The sequence below is a fragment of the Peromyscus leucopus genome, chromosome X, assembly GCF_004664715.2.
Source record: "Peromyscus leucopus breed LL Stock chromosome X, UCI_PerLeu_2.1, whole genome shotgun sequence".
Taxonomy (NCBI): domain Eukaryota; kingdom Metazoa; phylum Chordata; class Mammalia; order Rodentia; family Cricetidae; genus Peromyscus; species Peromyscus leucopus.
In genome coordinates, this window is record NC_051083.1 from 127,900,624 (window position 1) to 127,926,478 (window position 25,855).

Here is a 25,855-nt window from a genome sequence, read left to right on the forward strand (position 1 = left end):
GTAAGACTCCCTTGGAGAAAACTAAATTTTCTTTTGCAAGTGGTTATCAGCTCGATATAGCTTCTGGGTTAGGGATGGGGGCATGTGTCCGTTTCTCCTCTCAGCTGTAGAACCTCATCTGGTATAGATCCTTGCAGGCCCTGTGCATGCTATCTCAGTGTCCATGAGTTCCTATACACATTGATCCTGTTGATTTAGATGGCCTTGTTTCTTTAGTATCCTCTATACACTCTTGCTCTTATAATCTTTGTACCTATCTGCAGCATTCCCTGAGCCCTGAGAGGAAGGATTTAATGGAGACATCCTATTTAGGGCTAAGTGTTCCAAGGTCTCTCACTCTCAGCATAATGCTTGTCTATGGGTCTCCTTATTTATTCCCATCTGCCGTGGTAGAAAGCTTCTCTGATGGAGGCTGAGCAAAGCACTGATCTATGAGTATTGAAGAAAGTCATTAAGTGTTATTTTAGTATTTGGTTTTACCATAGGTCTCTGGGCTATCTAGTCTCAGGTTCTTGGCTACCTAAGCATTGTTAGGTATGATTTCCCTCTTATGGAGTGGGCTCTGAATCAAATCAGATATTGGTTGGTTACTTCCACGAGGTTTGTGGCACCATTGCATTAGAATATCTTGTAGGCAGGACACTGTTGCTCAAATCTTAGATGGCCTTTTAATAAAAAACCCAGAGCCAGATATCAGGAGGAAAGCTGAAAGATGAGAGAAGCAAAAAAGCCAGCTACTAGTTGTTACCTCTACAAAATCTTCAGCCTAAAGAGAGTGCATTCCTGTTTCCTCATGCCTTAAATACCTTTCTGTGTCCTGTCACATTACTTCCTGGGTTTAAAGGCATGTCTCACCACTACTTGGTTCTGTTTCTCTTACATTGCCCAGTTTGGCCTTGAATTCATAGAGATCCAAATGGATGTCTGCCTCCTGAGCGCTAGGATTCCACCACTGCCTGACCTCTATGTTTAATTTAGTAGCTGGCTCTGTCCTCTGATATGCAGGTAAGTTTTATTGGGGTATGCAATATATCACCACATTTTCTTTTTTTGTCTAAAATAATAAAAGCTTATAACTAATATAATAAAAACTATATACAATAAGTACAAAAGTATTTACAATATATACAGGCAATAAATATATCAACAATGTCTAGTCCATTTGCATTTGACAAATTCAGAGAAAATTCTCCATTATCTATCCTATTTTGTGAATCCAAAGCATAGTATCAAATTCATCTTCTATCCTAATTTGCATTAGGAATCTTAAACTATCTTTTGATATCATTGAAGCTTATACACTTTATACTTCTTTAGTGAGATTCTTTTCTGAATTTGTTAACAAGGAAAACTATAACTATCTAAACTTCAACCCCCTCAGAGACCCAAGAAGGAAATATTAACTGAGTAACCAGGAAGTACAAACAAGCAACTTCCAAAATGTGAGAAATGACAGAAACAGCTAGCTGTCTGGATAGTCACTCAAGGTTCCTCTGCAGCATTGGGACATCCATCTTTAGCATACAGGCCTAGGACATCTGACAGACTTATGTCCTACCTTGCCTTGGCAAAATTCTGCAGTCACTTTCTTTTTTGTTCTGCTTATCCCATTTGGACAGCATACTATCAGCATTCTAGGCAAGGGCACTTTCTTGCTCAGTGGCTAAATTTTGCCACAAAGGAAGTAAACCCATAAGGAGTTTCTTCAATGTCATTCATCTTCTCTGAAGTAGATTGCTACTGCTAGGAGCAGATATGTTTCATTGTCATGAAAAAAAGAAAAAAAAAACCTATGTTATTAAAAGTCCTTAAATGCCGTATTCTGTAGATATCTGAAGTGTTTGAAGATGAGCTATCTATCTCAATTATAGTTGTGTTTAACCTTGAAAACATACCTAATATGACTACAAGCTTGATTGTAATGACTAAATATTAACTTGCATTTTTTTCTGTGATAAACATACTTTAATGTGATCATTTTATGTTTACCCCGCCCCCCACCCCACCCCAATCCACCCCCATTCCCACCTCCTCCAAGTCAAGGATTCTCCTGGGGATTCAGCTCAGCCTGGTAGATTCAGTTGAGGCAGGTCCAGTCCCCTCCTCCCTTCACCTACGCTGAGCAAAGTGTCCCAGCATAGGCCCCAGGTTCCAAAAAGCCAGCTCATGCACTAAGGACAGGTCCTGGTCCCACTGCCAGGAGGCCTCCTAAATAGTTCAAGCTAATCTACTGTCTCACTTATCCAGAGGGCCTGATCCAGTTCCATGGGGGCTCCTCAGCTATTGGTTCATAGATCATGTGTTTCCACTAGTTTGGCTATTTGTCCCTGTGCTTTTTCCTATCATGGTCTCAATATCTCTAGCTCATATAATCTTGCCTCTCTCTCAACAATTGGACTCCTGAAGCTCCACCTGGGGCCTGGCCATGGATCTCTGCATCTGCTTCCATCTGTCATTGGATGACAGTTCTACCATGACAATTAGGGTGTTCAGCTATCTGATTACCAGAGTAGGTATGTTGCTGGAGGGCTTCTCTCCTTGTTCCCCAAGCCCCGCAGGACCACAATCCACTTATAAAATAATCACTCAGACGCTTATATCACTTATAAACTGTATGGCCATGGCAGGCTTCTTGCTAACTGTTCTTTTATCTTAAATTAACCCATTTTTATAAATCTATACCTTGCCACGTGGCTGGTGGCTTACCAGAGTCTTTACATGCTCTTGTCCTGGCGGTGGCTGCAGTGTCTCCCCCTCAGCCTTCCGCTTCCCAGAATTCTCCTCTCTCCTTGTCCCACCTACTTCCTGCCTGGCAACCTACTTCTTGCCTGGTCACTGGCCATCAGTGTTTTATTTATATAGAGCAATATCCACAGCACTTCCCCTTTTTTTCTTTTTTTTTTAAAGGAAGGTTTTAACTTTAACATGGTAAAATTACATATAACAAAACAATTACCAAGCAAGAATTATAGTTATAATACTAAAGATGTCCTATCTATCTTATATTTGGGAGTTTAAGGTTTTATATCTAACTTATCTTTTATCATAACTGAGGAAATTACAACTATCTAGTTTTCAACCACATCAAAGACCTGAGAAGAAACATAATGGTACCTGAGAAATGGTAGATGGATGCAAGCAACTTTCAGGAATCTTGCAAGAGTAGACCAAGACAGCTGGCAGCCTGGACAGTCACCTAATGTTTCTCAGCATTGTTGGTGCATTCAAATTGGCTACAGGCCTAGAGTATCTGACAGACCATTTTCAGAAGCAGGAATTCTGAGACCATCTTACCCTGTCTTGGCAGAGTACAGTGGTTGCTTTCCTTGTGTCCCGCTTGCCCAGAAAGGACAGCATTGCATTTGTACTGTCAGCCATCAAGGCAAGGGCAGTTTTTGCTAGTAGGCCATTTTGTGCCAAAAAGACAAACTTCCAAATGAAAATGTCTTAGAAGCCCAACATTCTATCGGGATCAAATTGGTGCAGCCAGGAGCAATTGGGTCTCACGTCAACAGAATTCTAAGTTATTTAAATGCCATATTCTCTAGGTCTATGAAGTGTTTGAAGATTACCTATCTATCTGAAATATATCTATGTATACCTAGAAGACTTAACTAACATGGCTACAAATGTGATTATCATAGATGACTAATTATTAATCTATTTTTAATTATCCATTACAATTTTAAATGAGTTAAACATAATACCTCAAACAAGAATAGAAATTATATATACAGTATAACAAAATTAATTTAAAGTTTGTATCAATAAACTAAAGTCTATACCAATGTAAAACACTATATGGATGATATCCTATTAGCTGATCCAAAGTTAGATACATTCGAAAGCATGTTTGAAGAAGTAAAAAAAGTTTTGCCTCGCTGGGGACTGCAAATTGCTCCTGAAAAAATACAAAGAGGAGATTCTATTAATTACTTAGGATATAAGATAGAGCTACAAAAAATTAGACCCCAAAAGGTACAACTAAGAAGAGATAGATTGAAGACTAGCAGTTATAGTTACAACTTAGTATATATAATATCTTAGATAGAACATATTAAGTATTAGATTCAGGTTCTTTAGGATAGGACACCTTTGAATGATCTTTATAACATGCCGTTTACCTATGCTCTATACTTCTCTGGATTTTAGTATGTGTTTCTTGCTTGATATTGTTTGCATTGGTTGTAGTTACATCTTATCTAGGTCATTATCCCTCATTATTTCTGGACAATATTTGATAATCATTCCTTTGTATATAGTCTTGTATTAGTTTAGAACCTTCTTATTTAGACAAAAAGGTGGAGATGTAGTGGGTAGCCATTCCAGCTTGGATCTGAAAGTTCCAACTCCCATTGAGACTCTGGCAACTGTCATGCCTATGAGGCGGGGCGAGGGGAGGCACTGGAAACCCGAGAGCTGGATGGACCAGCGCTCGCTCTGTGTGCTCTCTCTGTGCCTGGACCCTGGACGGTGGAGGTTGACCGAGCAGAGCTCCAGAGAACACCGCTGGATTGCGATACACCTTCCCCAGACCCCCGCAACCTATCTATTCTTCCATTTGTAAGTCATCCACTAAATAAATCTTCCTTTTAACTACGTGGAGTGGCCTTTATAATTTCACCAATATAGGTAAGTTCAGGTTTTCTCTTGACCATTTCTAGTAGTCTATTGTGGGGGTATCTTTGTGGATTTCTGGAGACCTCTCTAGCACGTTGCTTCTTCTTATTCCCATGGGGTCATCATGGATGAAGCCTACTTGATCATGGTGAATAATTGTTTGGATGTGTTCTTGGAGTCTGTTTGCCAGTATTGTATTGATTATTTTCTGTCAATGTTCATGAGGGAGATTGGTCTGTAGTTCTCTTTCTTTGTTGCACCTTTGTTTGGCTTGGGAATCAGGGTAATTGTAGCCTCATAGAAGGAGTTTGGTAATGTTCCTTCTGTTTCTATTGTGTGGAACAATTCAAAGAGTATTGGTATTAACTATTTTTTGAAGATCTGGTAGAATTCTGTGCTGAAACCATCTGGTCCAGGCATTTTTTTTTTTTTTTGGTTGGGAGACTTTTAATGACTGAATTTATTTCCTTAGGGGTTATTGGACTATTTAGATGGATTATCTGGCCTTGATTTAACTTAGGTATGTGGTACCTACCCAGAAAATTATCCATTTCATTTAGATTTTCCATTTTTGTGGAGTAGAGATTTTTGAAGTATGACCTGATAATTCTCTGGATTTCCTCAATGTTAATTGTTTTGTCTCCCTTTTCATTTCTGATTTTGCTGATTTGGTTGCTCTTTCTCTGCCTTTTGGTTAGTTTGGACAAGGGATTTTCTATCTTGTTGATTTTCTCAAAGAACCTACTCTTTGTTTCATTAATTCTTTGTGTTGTTTTCTTTGTTTCTATTTTATTGATTTTAGCTATCAATTTGATTATTTCCTGGTGTCTATTCTTTCTGGATCGCTTTGCTTCCTCCTGTTCTAGACTGTTCAGGTGTGCTATTAAGACATTAGTTTAAGATTTCTCCAACATCTTTATATTGATATTTAATGCTATGAATTTCCCTCTTAGGACTGCTTTCATAGTGTATCATTGTAGCTAGAGTTTTCCTGCCTTGCCCACAGTCAGGACAAATCTTTGTCACACACCAGTCCCACAGTTGCTCAGACCCAACCAAGTAAACATAGAGACTTATATTGCTTATAAACTGTATGGCCATGGCAGGCTTCTTGCTAACTGTTCTTATAGCTTAAATTAATCCATTTCCATAAATCTATACCTTGCCATTTGGCTTGTGGCTTACCGGCATCTTCACATGCTGCTTTTCATGGTGGTGGTTGGCAGTGTCTCCTTCTGCCTTCCTGTTCTTTCTTTTCTCTGGTGTGTTAGTCCCGCCTATATTTCCTGCCTAGCCACTGGCCAATCAGTGTTTTATTTATTGACCAATCAGAGTAATTTGACATGCAGACCATTCCACAGCACTTCCCCCTTTTTTAAATGGAAGGTTTTAACTTTTACACATCTCCAAAGCCAGCTTGGTATATTTGGGAATTTGGGCATAGCTTCTCTTACTACTTCCTGCTGAAGGGGGGCGCTGTATCTTATGGGGACACAAAGAAAATTTTAGGATTATGAAGTAGTCCATGAGGGTTTATTGTCTGAGCCAGTTGCCTTGAAATGGTTCTGGATATTGGATCATCTGGGCCTTGGTGTCATCAGAGACCTTTCAGGGGGTCTTGGCTGGTCAAACCTGATGTAACTTAATCTGGAACAAATCCATAGCCTCTGGCTTTCTGTGGAAACAAAAGCAGAGCCTCCTTTCCAAAGCAACATATCCTTACATCCAAATTTTGAAGTCAAGGTACCTTTAAAATATACATTTTGGCATAGCTCAACAATTTTGCAATCAAAAGTTTTTCTTCAGTTACGAATATCAAAAAGAACACTATCCAGATTCTCTGTTTGGTAGCCATCTTTACATGGCTTATTTTTAATATTACCTTGAGCCTATTGCTTTAAACTGCAGCATTCTAAGACTGAAACAGCACTGTTGTTGTGGCTGCTGGCTCTGCCCACTTCAGCTTCCCAACATGGTGGTGGTATGCTTTCCGCCAGCTCTGGGAGCCATCAACTCTCATAAATAGTGTGTCTCTGCTTCTATCAAAGTAGCATGTAGCCCAGAAACCTCTTTTCTTGTTTTGTACTAGCAAAGGCTAAATCCACGACGCAGCTTAATGTGCCACTTGCAGAGGCCTCATGCCTACCATAGTAGCTCAAACATGCAGGCTGCCACTAACTTGAGAGAAATAACTAGGAACTGTTTTTAGCTCTGTTTTAGAATCTTTTTTCTCAGGTTTCAGGTGGAAACTCGTGCCAACATGCTGGATGCCATTTGTAGATGTAACCAACTGTCTAATTAAATAAGAAACACAGAACCAATGCAAAGAAGAAAGCCAATAGATCAGAGCTAAGAGCCTTATCTGCCTTCTGCAGCTAGCCTCTTCAGCCAAGAGACCTCTCTGAAAGAGATCTACTTCCTGTCCGTTTGACTTTATACAGACTTTCTGTTCTGCCATCTCATTGGTTGTAAAACCAACCACATGACTGCCTTGTCACTGTCTGTTGGCTGTATCCTTGAACACACAGAGATCTACCTAGCTCTGCCTACGAAGTGCTGGGATTAAAGGTGTACACCACCAACGCCCAGGTTTGCTATGGCTCTAATAGCTCTGACCCCTGGGCAACTTTATTTATTAACATGCAGTTAAAATCACATTTCAGTACAAATAAAATATCACCATATCCCATAAATTTGGGTATGTGGTATATTCATTTTCATTAATCTCTAGTACGTCTTTTATTTCATTCTTTATTTCTTCCTTAACCCATTGGTGAATCAGTTGAGCATTATTCAGTTTCCATGATATTTTAGGCTTTCTGTAGTTTTTGTTGTTGTTGAAATCTAATTTTAAGCCATGGTGATCTGATAGAATGCAGGAGGCTATTCCAGTTTTTTGTGTCTGTTGAGATTTGCTTTGTGGCTAAGTATTTGGTCGATTTTAGAGAAGGTTCCATGGGATACTGAGAAAAAGGTATATTCTTTTTGTTAGAATGGAATGTTCTGTAGATATTAAGTCCATTTGAGTCATAACATCAGTGAAGTCCTTTATTTCTCTGTTAAGTTTCGATTTGGGAGATCTGTCTAGTGGTGAAAATGGGGTGTTGAAGTCTCAACTGTTAATGTGTGGTTAATATGTAGTTTAAGCTTTAGTAATGTTTCTTTTACATATAAGGTTACCCTTCTGTTTGGGGCATAAATGTTCAGAATTGAAACTTCATCTTGGTGGATCTTTCCTGTGATGAGTATGTAATGCCCTTCTTGATCTCTTTTGATTGATTTTAGTTTGAAGTTTGTTTTGCAGGATAACAGGATGGCTACACCAGCTTGCTTCTTATGACCATTTGATTGGAAAGAATTTTCCTATCCTTTTATTCTTGGTAGTGTCTATCTTTGAATTTGAGGTATGTTTCTTGTATGTAGCAGAAAGATGGGTCCTGTTTTTGTATCCATTATGTTAGCCTGTGTCTTTTTATAGATGAATTACATCCATTGATATTAAGGGATATTAATGCCCAGTGATTGCTCATTACTGTTATCTTTTGGTGGTAGTGTATGTGTCCTTCTCTTTTTTTTGGGATTTTACTGCTGTGGTATTATCTATAGCCTGTGTTTTCATGGGTGTGTCTGACTTTCTTAAGTTGAATTTTCCTTCTAGTGCTTTCTGTAGGGCTGGGTTTGTGGATAAGTATTGTGTAAATCTGATTTTGTCTTGGGAAGTCTTGTTCACTCCATCTATGATGATTTAAAGTTTTGGTGGGTATATTAGTCTAGGCTGGCATCCATGGTCTCTCAGCATCTGCATTACATCTGTCCAGGTCCTTCTAGGTTTCAAAGTCTCCATTGAAAATTGGATGTTATTCTGATGGGTTTGTGTAGCTAAAGTTTTCTTGCCTTGCCCATAGTCAGGACAAATCTGTCATCCGCCAGTCCCACAGCCTCTCAGACCCAACCAAGTAAAGACAGAGAGTTATATTGCTTACAAACTGTATGGCCATAGCAGGCTTCTTGCTTACTGTTCTTATAGCTTAAATTAATCCATTTTCATAAATCTATACCTTGCCACATGGCTTGTGGCTTACTGGCGTCTTCACATGCTGCTTGTCATGGCGGTGGCTGTCAGTGACTCCTCCAACCTTCCTGTTCTCTCAATTCTTCTGTTAGTCCTGCCTATACTTCCTGTCTGGCCAATGGCCAATCAGTGTTTTATTTATTGACCAATCAGAGCATTTGACATACAGACCATCCCACAGCAGGTTTGTTTTTATAAGTCACTTGGCCTTTTTCTTTTGCTGCTCTTAATATTCTTTCTTTATTCTGTATGTTTAGTTGTTTAATTATTATGTAACAAGGGTATTTTGGGGGGACTAGTCTGTTTGGTGTTCTATAGGCTTCTTGTATCTTCACAGGCATTTCCCACTTTAAGTTGGGAAAGTTTTCTTCTCTGATCTTGTTGAATATATTTTCTGTGCCTTTGAGTTGGTATTCTTCTCCTTCCTCTATCCCTATTATTCTTAGGTTTGGTCTTTCCATTGTGTCCCAGATTTCTTGGGCATTTTGTCTTATGACTTTTTTGGCATTGGTATTTTCTTTCACTGATGAATCCATTTCCTCCATTGTATCCTCTACACCACAGATGCTCTCTTCCATCTCTTGTATTCTGTTGGTTACGCTTGCATCTGTGTTTCCTGTTCGTTTACTCGGAATTTCTATTTCCAGCATTCCCTCTGTTTGTGTCTTCATTGTTTCTATTTCCCTTTTTGTGGGGCATTTACCCACCACCCCCACAGCTTCCCAGAGTTTTCTTGAGTACGATCAGCAGGAAATATTAGATAGAAGGATTTATAGCAGAGAATCTTGCAGAGATAAACAGATAGAAAATAAAGGATAGCCTCGAGAGGGCCTGGAACCTATTCCAACGGGCCCCGACTGTCGCTGGTCCAGGGTTTTTATAGAGACTCCAAGGGGTGGAGCAAAAGACCTCCTCCCCCAGCACAGCCAAGTGCAGGCCATCTCAGACACCTGCACTCAGGCACATGGTCCTCATGATCCTCTATTCGGACCTGCTGGGTAAAGCCACGAGGAACTCGAGAATGGGCTCCCACAGGTCCCCCCTTCTTAATATATAAAAAAATAACTATTAATGACTTACAGCAATCTCCATAGCTGTTACACCTCCCAGTATGGGAGTAGAGGATGATATAGATGGCATTTCTCTTTTGAATTAGGTCCAAGGTGACCACAGCAGTCTTAGCTGCCTCAAGCCCTTTCTAAACCAAAAACTCTTAAGGAGACTTCAAACTTAAAGAATCTCTTAGCTTCATCATTACCATTAACAGGTTAACATAAATATTGATATACATAGTCACAATTCTCTCAATCTTACAACTCAAAGCAAACTCTTAACAGAAACATTTAAATTAGCATATATGGTGCTATATATAGTTAACAATTACTCCGTCTTACAACTTTAACTCAGTCATTTGAATTTTCTTGTTAACAGAACATAGGAAAAACTTCGATGTATTCACATCAAACTTAAACATGTCCTCAACTCCACAAAACCAGGGTGTATTAATATCAATAGGTTTCTGCAAACATAATTCAATCTCATAACTCCTCCTTTTCTTTATAATTTTTTAAACAATCTCAAACCTAGTTAGAGGAACCCAAACTTATACAATTCCTACAAACCCATATTGAAAAGCAATATTTTCAATCTAACCATTAACACTTTGAAAACTTTTAGCAAAACATCCAAAAGCAGTTTCTTAATAAAACTCTTTACACACTTTAAAAGTAGTCTCAGTATACCCCATTTGCATTTCTTACTAACAAAACATGACATTAAAACACTCAAACAATTTAAATTAAATAGACTAAAGAATATTAACTCTCCCTTTTCTTTATAATTTTAAGCAAAATCTCAAGGCTAGTTAGAAAACCCAAACTTTTCTGTTTAAACAGTTCCATTTGTAACACAAAACCAGTTCCATAAGTAATTCGATTTTTACATAAACAGTTCCACAAAACAATTCATGAATCACCAGTTAATAAAGCATATACACATACACAAAATTGCATCTTGATTCTAAGTAGAAATACATTTCTTCATTTAAACAGTTCCATTTTTAACCCAATTCCAGAAAACTGTTCCTAGGTCATTACTATAAGTAAGCTCAAAATTGTCCCATTACAATGAAATCTCTATTATTCATTTCATTTAAGTACCAAATTCAAATAATAAATATTGGTACTAGCCTTCCAAATTTGAAGAAATCCATAACAAAAATGTTTTTGTAATTTTATCTCATTTTAAGTTCAAAAAGTTCAAACAAGAAATAAATTCTGGCATCAGGCTTTCACTTCCAAATATGAAGAGATGTTTTTCAACCAAAACTTTTTGCAGTTAATTTTTGTTCAAACAAGTGTCTCTGCAACTTTTGTTCTCATAGACAGACCTTTTTAGTTATAGTAATATTTTAAACCGCACCGTTTTTGCTGTTAGCTCAGGTTTTTCTGTGCTGTGTTGATATTCCACGGATCTCAACTGCAGATGCCTTGTGCTTGTTCTGGCGTCCGCCATTCTTAGCTTCTTAGCGGCTTCTGGAGCTTTTGAAACCATTCAGACTGGCTACTTTTCAGTCTACTAGGACACTATCTCCTGTGTCTTAGGTGTTTTCACCATATACATTAACAGACTCACACTTAACATTTACACTTTTTCACAAACTCACATAACATGTGCTTAAGCATAAACTCACTCAACATTACACATTTTTACAAACTCACATATTAACATCTACTTATTTATACTTTAAGGAAACTATAGAACTACTTTAGCAAATATATTTCTTATTAATGCTTATATACTTATCTTATTTCTTAAACTTACATTTACAACTAGCATCTTACAAGCTTATTACTACATGTCTTAAGACTACCTTAGATACTTCTTACAAGCTTATATTCTTAAAGGAACTCTATAGATCTATTTTACAAACTTATATAGGCTACCATTAGCATATATCTAACTTAAAGAACACCTAAAGATTTCTTAACACAGATCTAACAAGACAGAATTTTTACAAACTCATATATATTATTTTCATCTTTCTACTTCTTACTCTTAATTATTATCACCATCTCTATTAGAAAGACTCTCTTAACTAGACAGGAAGTACGTACATCATTTCTAAAGTTTAGAGTTTATAGTCAGCTTTGTTATAAAGCACTGGGATTTAGTGAGTGTTGTCATTATAGAGTTGTGATACTTGTTGCTAGGGGACTGTAACATTCTCAGTGTAATATTCTCAGGACGAAGCCACACTCCAAAGTTGCCAGTTCTCTCAGCAGTTCCGGACAGGCAAAGATGCACTGTCAGCGGTAAACAGTTTTTAACTAGAGGCTGTCCCTTCACCCAAATTCATAATAGTTCCCCTAAGAACTTAATTCAGACAAACGTTTCTATCACAGCAGTACTTTTGGTTTGCTCTACTGAAAAACTTCACACTGAGGGTGAAATTATCATATTTAGCTACTGTAAAGCTCTTCGCCAATACTGCACAGCTATTAGGTGATATAAGGTATTTTTCTAAAGGAGCTAGTAAAGCCAAAAGTGGCACAACTCTGAACTCTTATTTCCTCACTGTTTGCATTAAACCAGTGACAAAACCTCAGAAGCACTAATCGAGCCACTTTCATTCTGGTTCCTTTATAGGAATGTCATTGGAGATGACTTTTCTTAGTTCCACACTCCTTACCAAACGCTCCGGTAACCACGGAGCTTCATTCTCCTCTTGTGAAAAAACACAAACATGTCCTTGACCCGACCCCATATTAACACAGGATCAGGACCCTTCCATAATCCCGAGCAGGGATCTTTCCATTTCACTTGAGTTTCAGGATTTAGTATTTTCATTTCATTAGCTTTAACTCCTGATGTTATTAGCAGCGGTGATATTTAGTATTGATTTCTTATAAGGAACTTTCAGGTAAAGCAACACTTTTGCAAGACAGCTAGATTTTCTGAAGTTTGTTTCCCATCTATAATGCAGTCGTTTCTTTTTGAATTCCTATTTCCTTGTCTCCTTATTAGATTTGCAAAGGAATTACTCATTGCAGGCAGTTTGTTCAAAAGGCAAAGAACCTTTTTAATTGCAACATAAGTTTCTCCATATCTAAGACAACGTTCAGTGTATAAACTGCTTTCCCTTGTTTTAAGGGTTTTAAAGTGGCTTGTTTGCTCTTATAGGTAGCTTGTTGTCATCCAACTACTGTAAAAACTTTTCACAGCTATTAGGATAAATAAGGCATTTTACCAACGGAGCCCCAAACCGCGAAGCACCTAGTTCCATATCCTTTCAATTTTTCATAGGAACTGACACTTAAACCCTTAGACGATTTTCCTCCTTATTTTTAAAAGCTGTATTTTAAGTTTAGAGCTGACAAAAGTGTTTCAGGGCAATGTCACCATCTTTAGTGGAAAAACTACCTTTCCCAGAATGCATTTCCCTTATATCAGTCCATAATAATATCAGTCCCATATCAGTCCCTTATATCAGTCCCTTATATCATTTCCCATAGTTCCTATCGGGTTTGAGAGTCAACTGGTTCTCTTTTACCAGACTTGCTTACAAATTCTTGCCCGGGAGGTTTGAACAAAGTTTTTTGCTTTTGCAATGGGAGATTTGAACAAGCATTTTACATTTTCAGCTATGGGACATTGGGAGGTTTCTATTCTCCTCAGCTGGCTTCAACAGGTGTCTCTCCTTCATTAGACACTGGCCACTGAATCAGAACCACACCTGCCTCGTTAGCCGGCATTGAGGCTGGCATTTCTGATAGCAACTTTCCTCAGGGCTTGTGTTTGTTTTAGCCAGTCAGTGAAAAACAAGATCATTTACAACAGCTTTTCCATAGCTCCTTCGGAGATTTTCTCCCACTGATTTATCTCATTTTGCTTGTTCCTCCCCCCCCCCCAGGTATCTGAGGCACTGTTCCTCTGCTAGCTGCTTTTGGAGGTAGGGGCTTTTTCTCTCCTCCTGAATCTGCCACCTCCAATTCTAGCAGCTTTGTCAGGTCATGCATTTTCTGGGGAGGAATCTGTCCCCTCTGTTTCTTCAGAGTCTTTCTCCCAGACAGTTCCCAGTTTGTTCTCAGTTTATCCCCTCTACTCCAGAAACAGTTTCCGACACTACAGTGGCAGCTTTCCCTACTACTGAAGGTAGGGGTTTTTTGTCCGTTTCTGTTTTCAGGGTCTGTGTAGTTTGCATACAGACTGAAAATCTAACAAGGGAAGTTTTTGCCATCTCTAAAATCCCATTAGGACAGGTGCTTTGCCTCATCAGGCCTTCACCTGGCCCAGTCCCCGAGTGGGTTGCTTTTGCTTGTCTGGGTGCTCAGGACAGAGCTTATGCCAGAGGCAATCACCCCTCAGGGCTACACTCCCTCATCTCAGGGAGTCAGTTGAAACAAAGCTTTTCTCAAAGAGGTGCTTTCTCTGACAGAAAAAGTTTTACTCCAGGATAGTTCTGTTCTGTCCTGGCTGGGCTCTTTCCCGAGACAGCGTTCTGACTCAGCAGCACAACTGCTTCAGACACAGTTCAGCTTTACTGTTTTCCCGGAAAGGTCCTTTCTCTGATAGGAAAGCTTTTTCTCAGATTTCTTTTTGCAGGTGTGGACCTATCAACCCGGGACCTGTAGGAAAGTGGACAACTGTGCCATTCCCACCAGCTTTAGCTTTGTTTATTAGCAGTTTTCCCCTGGGTCCTGCACCTTCCTGCCTCAGCTCTGTGCTCCAGGGAGTTTACAACTGCAGGGACCCTAGTATCCCCAAAATGCACTCCAACTCAGAGACGCTGGCCAGTTGCCTCTGGGTTTTTTGGTCAGAAGTGAGGATACAATGCTAACAGAGTTTGCATTGCTTCAGGAGATCTTTGCATTAAGATGATTAGGAGCACCTTTTCATTCTGAAACACTCACTCAGACAAAACCCTTGATGCCTCAGCTCAGCTGTAACTGAAAAGCCTGGTTTTTCTGCTTTTCTCAGGCAAAGTTTCCTGCCCTTTGGGGCTCTCTATAGCTATTCACCCACACTCTCCCCAAGTGTTTCCCTCTGACCCACTGTCTTTTACCAGCTTGAAGAGAGAGCTTAGAAGAGGTTTTTAGGAACTTGTACTTGCCTCCTGCATTGCAGGGAGGATTTTTAAAGCTTGAGAGAGAACTTAGAGGTTTTGCTGTCTTAAGTTTGTTGTTTTCCCTTAGAGCTAATCACAGGTGGTCCCCATACTAATATCTTCAGGTGATTCTACTCTCCTCTTTCTGAGAGAGGTTAGTGGCTTTAGTTTTTAAGTTTAAGAGCTTTTGAGAAAGATTAAGGCTTTTTAGATTTTCCCCCCAAGTTTTTCAAGAAAAGCTTTAGAGTTTAAGAGAAAGGTTTTTTTTTTCCCCAGGAGAAAGACCAACTTTTCCCAAAACTTTCCAACTTTAAACTTTGACTTCTTACACTCCCATTTTTGCCTCAGGGAGAAATTCCTTTCTCCTGCTGCTTGGACTTAGCATTTCAGCTGTCGCCAGGTCAAAAGCTTCCATAGGAAACTTTTTCTTCCCCATAAGCTCAAAGAAGAGCTTTTTTACTACTCAAAAAGCCCAAAGAAAGATTTTTTCTTCCCAGTTTGCTTTCAAGTCCCCCAAAGTTAGAAAATTGAAGAGTTTTTCTGTCTAGTTGCCTTACTTATTTTTTCCTACACAATCTTGCACTTCTGAGTTTTTCCTAAATTATATTACTACCCTATGCCTTATACTTATCACAGATAGAAATTGAGAAAGGGATAGAAGATAGAAAATTTTGACAGAAGAGAATTTCGCTGCAGCATCGTACATCCTTCCAGTCAGCTTTCCTTTTCTCTCGAGGATAAAACCCCTGCCTTCCCAATATATATATATATATATTCCATAACACGGGCATGCCTTTCCACTGGCAGGGCTGACTCAGCACTTTCACCAAAAACTCTGTATTAAAACTATTATTTTCCTTTATCTTTAGTCCCTATTACTTTGTCTTAAGTCCCTGTTCATTTGTCTTTAGTCCCCCCTTTTTTGTTCCCCCTTTTTTTCTTCAGTCCCTTTTTTTTCTTTTTTCTTTAGTCCCTGTTCATGGCACCATTCTGTGGGCGTTTACCCACCACTCCCACAGCTTCCCAGAGTTTTCTTGAGTGCGATCAGCAGGAAATATTAGATAGAAGGATTTATAGCAGAGAATCTTGCGGAGATAAACAGATAGAAAATAAAGGATAGCCTCGAGAGGGCCTGGAACCTATTCCAACGGGCCCTGACCGTCTCTGGCCCAGGGTTTTTATAGAGACTCCAAGCGGTGGAGCAAAAGACCTCCTCCCCCAGCACAGACAAGTGCAGACCATCTCAGACACCTGCACTCAGGCCCGTGGTCCTGATCATCCTCTATTTGGACCTGCTGGGTAAAGCCACGAGGAACCCGAGAACGGGCTTCCACACCTTTTCAGGTCTTGATCTGTTTCCCTCACCCGTTTCATAACTTTTTCATGGTTTTAAGGGATTTATTGTTTTCTTCCACTTTATTTATCTTTTCCTCTAGTTCTTTGTAGACTTCTTCCCATTTTTTGTTTGACTTTTTCTCATTTTCTTAATTGATTTCCTCTACTTTTTTTGTTTATTTTTTCCTCAATTTCATTTTTTTTCTTGAAAGGCCTCTAGCATCTTAATGATGCTATTCTTAAGTTTGCTTTCTTCTGTTTCTTCCACCTTGTGATGGTCATGTCTTGTTGTTGGAGAAGGGCTAGGTTCTGGTGATGCTGTATTGCTCTTTGTGTTGTTGTATGTACTTCTGCCTTGACATCTACCCATCTCCTCATCTAAGAGGTGCCTGTGTCTGATCAAGTAGCTGTTTCTCCACTCCGTGTTTTTTGTGTCTGTGTCTCAGGGGGCCCTTCTGGGTCTAATCTTAGCTCTTCGTTTGATGGGAACAGGCAGCTTCTGTGTCTCAGCGAGTTGCTCTTGGGTCAACCCAAGCTAATTGAGTCTGTGACTCAAGGATTCATTGTTGGTCTTATCAGGCTCTTGGTCCAGTCAAAGCTGGCAGATTCTGCATTTCAAGAATCTTCTCTTGGTCCAATGAGAGGTGGTAGATTCTACTTCTCAAAAAGTCGCTCTTGGTCTAATCAGGTCTAGCAGATTCTCTGTCTCCTGAGTTTACTCTTTGTCCAATGGCAGCTCTTTGTCCAAGAGAGCTCTCTCTTTCTCTGGGCTAGATTGGAGTTCTCTGAGCAGGACAGGAACTCTATGGGCCAGGTGGGAGCTTTCTGGGTCAGATGGGAGCTCTCTGGGCCATATGGGAGTTCTCTGGGTCAGATGGGAGCTTTTTGGGCCAGATAGGAGCTCTGGGCCATATGGGAACTGGGGGCTTGTCTCCAAGTCTCAGAAAGTGGTGGGGGTCTTGAAGGGATGTGTGTGGGGGCAGGGCATGTAGATTGCAGGGTCTGCTGGGTGGTCTTGTAGAAAGGGAACCTTCCCGCCTAAGCCCTGCCCACTGGCAGGCAACTGGGTTCAAATTGAGTGGGTCTTCCCAAAGAATGGCTGAGGCCCAGGGATGGGACCTAAGGGCAGGCCTCCCTGTGTATGAACCCATTCACTAACTTGTGGGCCATATGGGAGCTCTGGCTAACTTGCATTTTTTATCCCAATTAGTTGGTAAAAATAACCTCAAGGACTAGCAATTTGCATTACATTGTTAAATCAATTGTATAGGTACAATACCTTGAATAAGATTAGAAATACATGTATTTTCTAACAAAATCAATCTCAAATTTGTATCAGTATATATAATTTGTATACAATATACAAAAATCCAATCCAATGTAAAATATTTAAAGCTATTTGTTGCTTTTTAAAAGTAGATTCAATAATATACTTTTTATCTTTATATATATATATATTCTCTCTCATTCCTTTTCAGAGGACTCTTTTCTTTTCAGAGTAGATTCTAGCCTTTTATCCTATTATTTCTATATCTCTTCTTTAAGAGTAAATTCAATAATCTACCTCTTACCTATATCCTCTTTTTTACTCTCTTTTTTTTCAAACAAGAATCCTGAATGTAATATCCTTGTTTAGCTTTTTTTTCTTCACCATTATCAATTAACAACTTGTAACCAATGTTTCTAATCAATGACAATTTTCCATAACCCATTGAAAGACCAAAAACCACCCACCCCACCTCTTGGCATTGTAGGTATCATGTTCTTAAAATTACTTCCTGCTGTCTTGGGGATGAAGGTATCTTTAGGGGTCCTGAAAAGAAAATTTTTGGGTTAATTGTCTAGTCCTGGGAGAGGTAGCTGTATCATTCATTGTCTAGTCTCTACATAATGTGAAAATGCAGGGCTTGTCTCAAGTCCTTGCTGGATCATCTCAGCCAGCCATCTTGAAATTGTCCTGAGCAGTTTGTAGTCCAAAACTGATATTTGGGTGATGTTTGTCAGCTTAGTGGTATTCTCACCATCCTGGCAGAATTATTGTTGTGGGGCCCCATCAACTTTTTGGAGACTTTAAAGTTTGCATTTGTCAGATTATTCCATTTCTTGGTAATTTTTTCCAGGTAGCTCTCCCTTTTTCTTTGGATGCTTATTTGCCCAAATGACTTTAAATTCCTCAAGATGGTTGTTTTTATTTTTCTGAAAAGACAAAATCAAAACCCTTCCCAACCCTAACTTTGAGGTGGTTTCCCTTTTCCAATCTTTATCAATTTTGATTTATATTTTCTCCTTATTTTTTTAACTGTTCTATCATCCAGGGCAGTAAAAGAATTAGGTTCCTGACTTGCTCTGAGAAAGAGTTTCTTTCATGACAGGAAAGAACTGAACAGAATTTTTCATGGGGGCCTGCTAGAGATCCCTCTGGGAGTTTTCCAACCACAAATGCAAAGGATTACCTTGTCTGTCCCCATTGTTGATCAACTTTCATTAGTCCAGTGTTTGCCTTTGCCACACCTTCTGCATGATCCAGAAGAGAGGGGTATTGTGTTGGGATTATTCTTTGAAAAAATATTATTTCTAGGAAAACCCTGTTTATAGTGCCTTTTCAGTTGACCTTGTTTACCACATTTGAAACATTTCACATTACTATTTTTCTTCAAACCTCTGGAAATGTTACCTCTCCTATCCAAGTAACATCATAGTCATGAGTTTCAATATTCATCATATATCAGATCCATTCCTCCAAGGCTGATGAAGGTAGCTGGAGTTTTTCTGGTCCTACCTGGCTCATAGGACAAATCTCTCTCTCCTGCCAGTCCCACAGCTGCTCAGACCCAACCAAGTAAACACACAGAGACTTATATTGCTTACAAACTATATGGCCGTGGCAGGCTTCTTGTTATCTACTTCTTCTACCTTAAATTAACCCATTTCCATTAATCTATACATTGCCACATGGCTTGTGGCTTACCGGTACCTTACATCTCCCTTGTCATGGTGGTGGCTGGCAGTGTCTCTCTGGCTCAGCCTTCTACTTCCCAGAATTCTCTTCTCTGCTTGTCCCACCTATGCTTCCTGCCTGGCTACTGGTCAATCAGTGTTTTATTTATTAACCAATCAGAGCAACACATTTGACATGCAGAACATCCCACAGCATGTCCCCTTTTCCTTTTTTTCAAAAAGGAAGTTTTAACTTTCACATAGTAAAATTACAGATAACAAAACAATTATCAAGCAAGAATTACAGTTATAATATCTAGTCTACAATAACTAGTGTATTTGGCAAAATTAAATAAGATATCCTATCTTATATTTGTGAGTCTAAGGTTTCATATCTAACTTATCTTTTATCATCACTAAGGAAAATTATAACTATTTCTAGTCATCAATTACATCAAAGATCTCAGAAGGATATAATATCATCTGAGAAATGGAAGAAGGACACAAGCAACTTTGAGGAATCTTGCAAGAGTTGACAGAGACAGCTGGCAGCCTGGACAGTCACCTAATATTCCTTTGTAAAGTTGAGGCACCTGTCTTCATCCCATAGGACTGGAGTCTCTCAGTCACTTCTCTCTGTGTCATGTAGAATATCTGGCAGTTTCCTCTGCAAAGCAGAAACCTGAAGGACCATTTCTCCAAGCGAAGTTCAGTTGTCACCTTCCTATGGGTCCTGAATGTCCAGTTGATAAAGCAGTCCAGGAAAGAACAGTTTCTTGCTCAAATGGCTATTTTTGCCAAGGTGAAAATAAACTCCATATAGAGTGTCTTCAATGCCAATCCTCCTCTCTGAAGTAAATCAGTGCTGCCAAGAGCAGACATGTCTCATTGTCCAGAAAATCTAAATTTTTAAAACATTTAAAATTCCATATTCTGTAAGTCTTTGAAGTATTTGAAGATTACCTACCTATCTGAAATATATCTATGTATACCTAGAAAACTTAACATGACTGTAAGTTTGAATATCATAGAAGACTAATTGTTCCATTACAATTTAAATGAGTTATATAAACATAATACCTTAAGAGTAAAAATACACATACAGTATAACAAAATTAACTTTAAATTTGTATCAATAAACTAAAATTTATATCAATGTAAAACATTTCAAACAAGCCATTGCTCTTTAAAAGTAGGTTCAACAATCTACCATTTACCCTATCATTATCTATACTATAACCCTTTTTTCTCTTAGAAAGAGATTGCATTTATAAAAATATTGGATTTTCTCTGTCCCACATGAAAGGGCTCTTTTGATATGGGACACAAGAATCTTTTTAACCTTTTTTTGGCAATATACTTGGGTTTATAGAAAGGAGTGAGTCAATTACATCTCCAAAGCCAACTTGGTATATTTGGGAACTTGGGCCTAGCTTTTAATGGCCTAATTACCCCTTTGAATTGTGCATTAGCATTTTCAAAAGCCAGAGATTCAATTATTATCTGTATAGCTTCTGAAATTGGTATCATTCTATTTACTGCTGAAGACAGCCTGTGTAAGAAATTAAAAAATCTTTATTTTGGGTCCTGTATAACGTTTTAAATGACTCAATTTTCTTTCCTATTTCTTCAATTCTGACCAAACCATTCAAGGCTGCCATTTGGCATAAAGTCAGGGTGTGGTCATCATATGAAGATTGCCTTTCTACATTAGCATAATCTCCTTCTCCAAGAAGTTTATCTTGGGATATTTCCATACCTCTAGCCCTATTTTGTTGTTCAGTGATCTTAGCCTCATCCTTCAACCAGGTCCTCCTTTGTAATTGGGGAACAGCCTCTAAGACTGCTGTAATCAAATCTCTCCAGTCTTGAGGGATAATTCTATTATAGGTTGAACATGAGTTTAACATCTGCTTCACAAATGGAGACTGCATACCATATGACACTATAGCTTCTTCGAATCTCCTCAGATCTAACATTTGCATAGGAATTCAGTCAGCTCTTACATAGCCTTGAGCATTTGGCAGTTCTTTTAAGGTTTCTGAATAGATTAAGTTTGGCTGTTTGAAAACCTTAGGCTGTTTCTCTCTAAACTTATAATGCAATGCTGAAATTGGTTAACCTTTAAATTACTTTGTCTGTGTCTCAATATCTCTATGATCTGTTTTAACAAGTTTTTCTAAAATTTTTATCTTGACACTCATATTCACCAATTTTTTTAAATGATAAACCAGAAATGATCAAACAAATAACATTTATAATTGACATTACACAAATCTCACCTACATTAATTATCCTCAGATTTAACTGTTCCATTTTCAGACCATCAATTTTATTATCAAAGAGAGACCAAATTTCCTCCATTGTGAAAATGTTTCTCATTTTTTAATGTGGGAAAAATTTTAACTAATTTATCCCCTTGAGAAATTCCAATTATTTCACCAAATCTGCCAACAATGACAATTCAGATGTGAGACTGACAAATTCAGCATAGAACTATAGAAGCCCAAGTGGGTTTCAAGACAGCTACCTAGGGCAATAGCAGCCCAAGATGCAGATCAAGGGAGAGCCCACAACCCACCAGGATAGAAGAAAACAGATAGCCAGCTGTTTGTACAAGGGAATGTGAGAAAATGGCTAACTCCTATGGTTTGTGGAGCCCCCCATAACCTATGGAGTATGCTGCAGAGAGGTCTTAACAAAAACTTAGCCTGCAGGTTAAGGACTCCAGCCCACATGGGGTGGAGAATCTGGTCTCCTATAACTAGGCCTTGAGGCAGGATCTGCAAGGCAACAGGCAAATGGCATTTTTGTGAATGTGTACCCCACAAGTTGGATGCCAGATGTTGTTTGAATCTTAGATTGTCTTTTAATAAAAAACAAGAGCCAGATATCAGGGTAAAAGCTGAAAGACCAAAGAAGCAGAACAGCCAGCCATTAGTTTTTACCTCTATGAAATCCTCAGCTTACAAAGAATAAGTTCCTGTTCCCCTAATCCTTATATACCTATCTTTGCCCATACATCACTTCCTCAGGAAAGTTTATTAGGCTACACAATATATCACCAAAGGACACCATTATAGATGAAAGGGTTTCTGACTGGCTTGGTCTTTACATTTCTGTTTTGGTAGCATTAAGCATCCATTCCTGTACCAAAGATGCTAGAATGTAAGGCAAAAGACTCTATGTAGTAACCAGCTTCACATTCATGTTCAATGAATTCAATGAGTTGGTGTTAGCTCAGTAATGTATCCTGTGGTGATATTTTATTTGTGCTGAAATATGGTAATATTTTATTTGTAGTTTAATAAATAAAGTTTCCTAGAGAGCAGAGGATATAGATAGCCAGCTATAAACAAAAGTCAGGCGGTGGTAGCCCACAAACTTAATATATTCATATGGCAGGCAGAGTCTCTGTGCATTCAAGGACACAGCCAAGCATGGTGACACATGCCTTTAATGCCAGTACAAACCATACAGACCTGGAGGTCTGTACAGACAGGCAGTGATGAGAAAGTGAGGTGGCTCAGCTAAGAACCAATGAGAAGGCAGAACAGCAAGGCAATAAAGGCACAGTTTAGATAGGAAGAAGCTGGTTCTCTTGGGAAGCAATGGCAGTGTACTGAGCTAAGTTTAGTTGGTGGCTATTCACCCCTGTATTTGGCTCTGTGTTTCTAATTTAATAAGACAGTTTAGAAATTTGTCTACAATTGGTGCCCATGTGGCAATAATACATTTTAAAAAACATTGGTAACCTTACATGACAGGGGTTATAGGTGCTGGCTCAGCCAGAGCTTATAGGCTCCCAGGCCCAGCTAGAGCTACAAGTCATCTTAACTACACAGCCAGAGCTACACTCAATCTTAGCTACAAGTGGTCTGACTACACACAGCTGGAGCTTCTTTCCCCCAGATCTCCAACCCATGTGGCCTGAATTTACAAGGAGCCAGAGCTGCAAGAAGTTAGACTGCTTTTGGGTTTACAAACCTCTGGCTCAAGCCCAATACGTCTCAGGCCAGAACACATGGCTAGACTTTAGCTTTTAGCTTTTTTCTTTTATTTATTTCTTCTCCTGGTAGAAAGTAGGTTCTCTCTCTCTCTCTCTCTCTCTCTCTCTCTCTCTCTCTCTCTCTCTCCTCCCATCTCAGACTGCAACCACGGTAGGTAGCTGCTCTGAAATTCCCTCAGAATTCTACTGTTCTACCCAGACTTGGTAAGTCAATTAAGATATCAGATATCTTAAAGGGAGAAACTAGTTAAAAGAGAAAAAAATTTTTCCCACATTAAAAAATGGGAAATATTTTTACAATGGAAGGAAATTGGTCTTTGCTTGATAAAACATTAGGCAGTCTGAAAATGGATAATTACATGAGAAGATGATTAATGTTGATGGGATATATGTAGCATCATTTATACATATTTGTTTAATTATCCTTATTTTACTATTAAAAAAGTTTATCAATCTTAGTGCCAAGATGAAAGCTTTAGAAAAACCTGTTAAAATGAAATATAGAGAAATTCAGATGTAGACCAAAGAATTTAAAGGCGAAATTATTTCAGGATTGAATTATATGGTTACAGAGAGACAGCCTATTTTCAAACAATCAAATTTAATTTATCAGGTAGCCATTCAGGAACTACCTGCTCAAGGGCATGTACAAGCTAATTGTACTCCAGGGAAAATGTTACATTTGAGGAGATTTAAGGAAGCTATAGTATCCTATGGCATTCATTCTCCATTTGTAAAGCAAATGTTAAACTTGTGTTCAACTTGTAATAGGGTTATTCCTCAGGATGGAAAATAATTGGTAACAGTTGTCCTGAGACCTGCAGCACAATTACAATGGCGCACCAGGTTTAAGGATGAAGCTAAGACAGTAGAAAAATCAACGTAGAGCTAAAGGTGTGGAAATTTTCCAGAGTCAGCTTCATGGAGAAGGCCAATAAGCCAATATACAAGGACAATATTTATATGATAACCAGACCTTAATTCTGTTTTGCATTGCAGCCATGAATGCATGAAACAGAATTGAGCAAGCAGGAAAGAAAATGGAATCATTCACTAAAGATATACAGGGCCCCATAGAATCCATCATGGATTTCTTACAAAGGCTGTCTTCAGCAGTAAATAGAATGATATGAATTCAGAAGCTAGATAGATAATAATTGAATCTTTGGCTTTTGAGAATGTAAATACAGCATGCAATAGAAAAATCAGGCCATTTAAGGCAAGATTTGAACCCTTGGAGGACTGGATCAGGGACACAATTAATGTTGAGTCTCATGACCATGATGATATGTGGATAGGAGAAGCAATTGCAAAAGGTTTGAACAAAAATTTCAGATTCTTTGGGTGTGGAAAACAAGGTCATTTGAAAAGGGACTGTAAACAGGGCATTCCGAGAAAGAATGTTTATTCAAGGAACAACATCAACAGAATGCCTCTCCCTTGTAGATCATGCAGAAGGTGTGGTAAGGGTAAACATTGGACCAATGAATGTAGGTCAACAAGGGACAGACAAGGTAATCCTTTGCTTCTGTCCTTGGGAAACTCCCAGAGGGGCCTCATGCAGACCCCCACAGCAAATTCAGTTCAGATCTTTCCTGCCATCATAGTAGAAAGCCTTACTCAGAGCAATTAAAAACCAAATGCATATTTGAATAAACTAAGCTGTTTAGGGTGATAGAACAGATGTAGCAGAGAGAACAGGAAATTCAGGAGAAACCATAAAACAAATATTTGGCAAACTTTTATGAGAGAACAAAGACCAAAACTAAAAATACAAATAAATGACATTTTCTTGGACGGTTTAGTAGATATAGGTACAGATGTGGCAATAATTGCACCAGAATTTTGGCATCCAAATTGGCCCCTTCAGGAGGTAAACGTTCAGCTGTTAGGAAATGGAACATTATCTCAGGTCAAGCAGAGTGTAAGATGGCTTGAATTTATAGGTCCAGAAGGACATAGGGGAAAATTAAAGTCATATATGGCTAATATAGCTATGAACTTATGGACTATGATCTATTAAAACAAAGGAATACTCAGATTAACATTCCTCCAAACTCATAAACACATCATAAACTAACACATGGTTCTGAGAGAAATATTAGAAGATAGTATTCTAAAGAGTGGTCACCAGCCATCCAGATTGCACAAGAACAGGGCACATCTGATGATCTTCCAAAGACACCAACAGCTCTAACTTTAAACCGGCTAACAGACAACCCTTTATGAGTTCAGCAATGGCCTTTAACAACAGAGAAACTGCAGGCTTTAGAAGAGCTGGTACAAGAGCAGCTAAATGCTCAGCATATTGAAGAATCAACCAGCCCTTGGAAAGTATTTGTTATTCAAAAGAAATCTGGTAAATGCGGAATGGTAACAGATCTAAGAGTGATTAATAAAGTAGTTCAGCCAATGGGCTCTCTACAATCTGGAATTCTTTTGCCTACTCTGTTACCTATAGATAGCCTCTTATAGTTATGGATTTAAAAGACTGTTTCTTTTCAATAACCTTACATTAAAAAGACAGAGAAAGATTTGCATTCATGGTGCCTACTTACAATAATTCTCAACTAGTTAAGACATACCAATGGAGGCTTCTCCCACAGGGAATGTTGAATAGCACAACCCTGTGCTAATATTTTGTATGACAGCCATTGGAAGTAATACATAAAATATTTCCTAAATCTATATATTATCATTATTAAAAAGGTTTATCAATCTTAGTGCCAAGATTATTATTGGACATTATTATATGGATGATATTCTACTAGGTGAC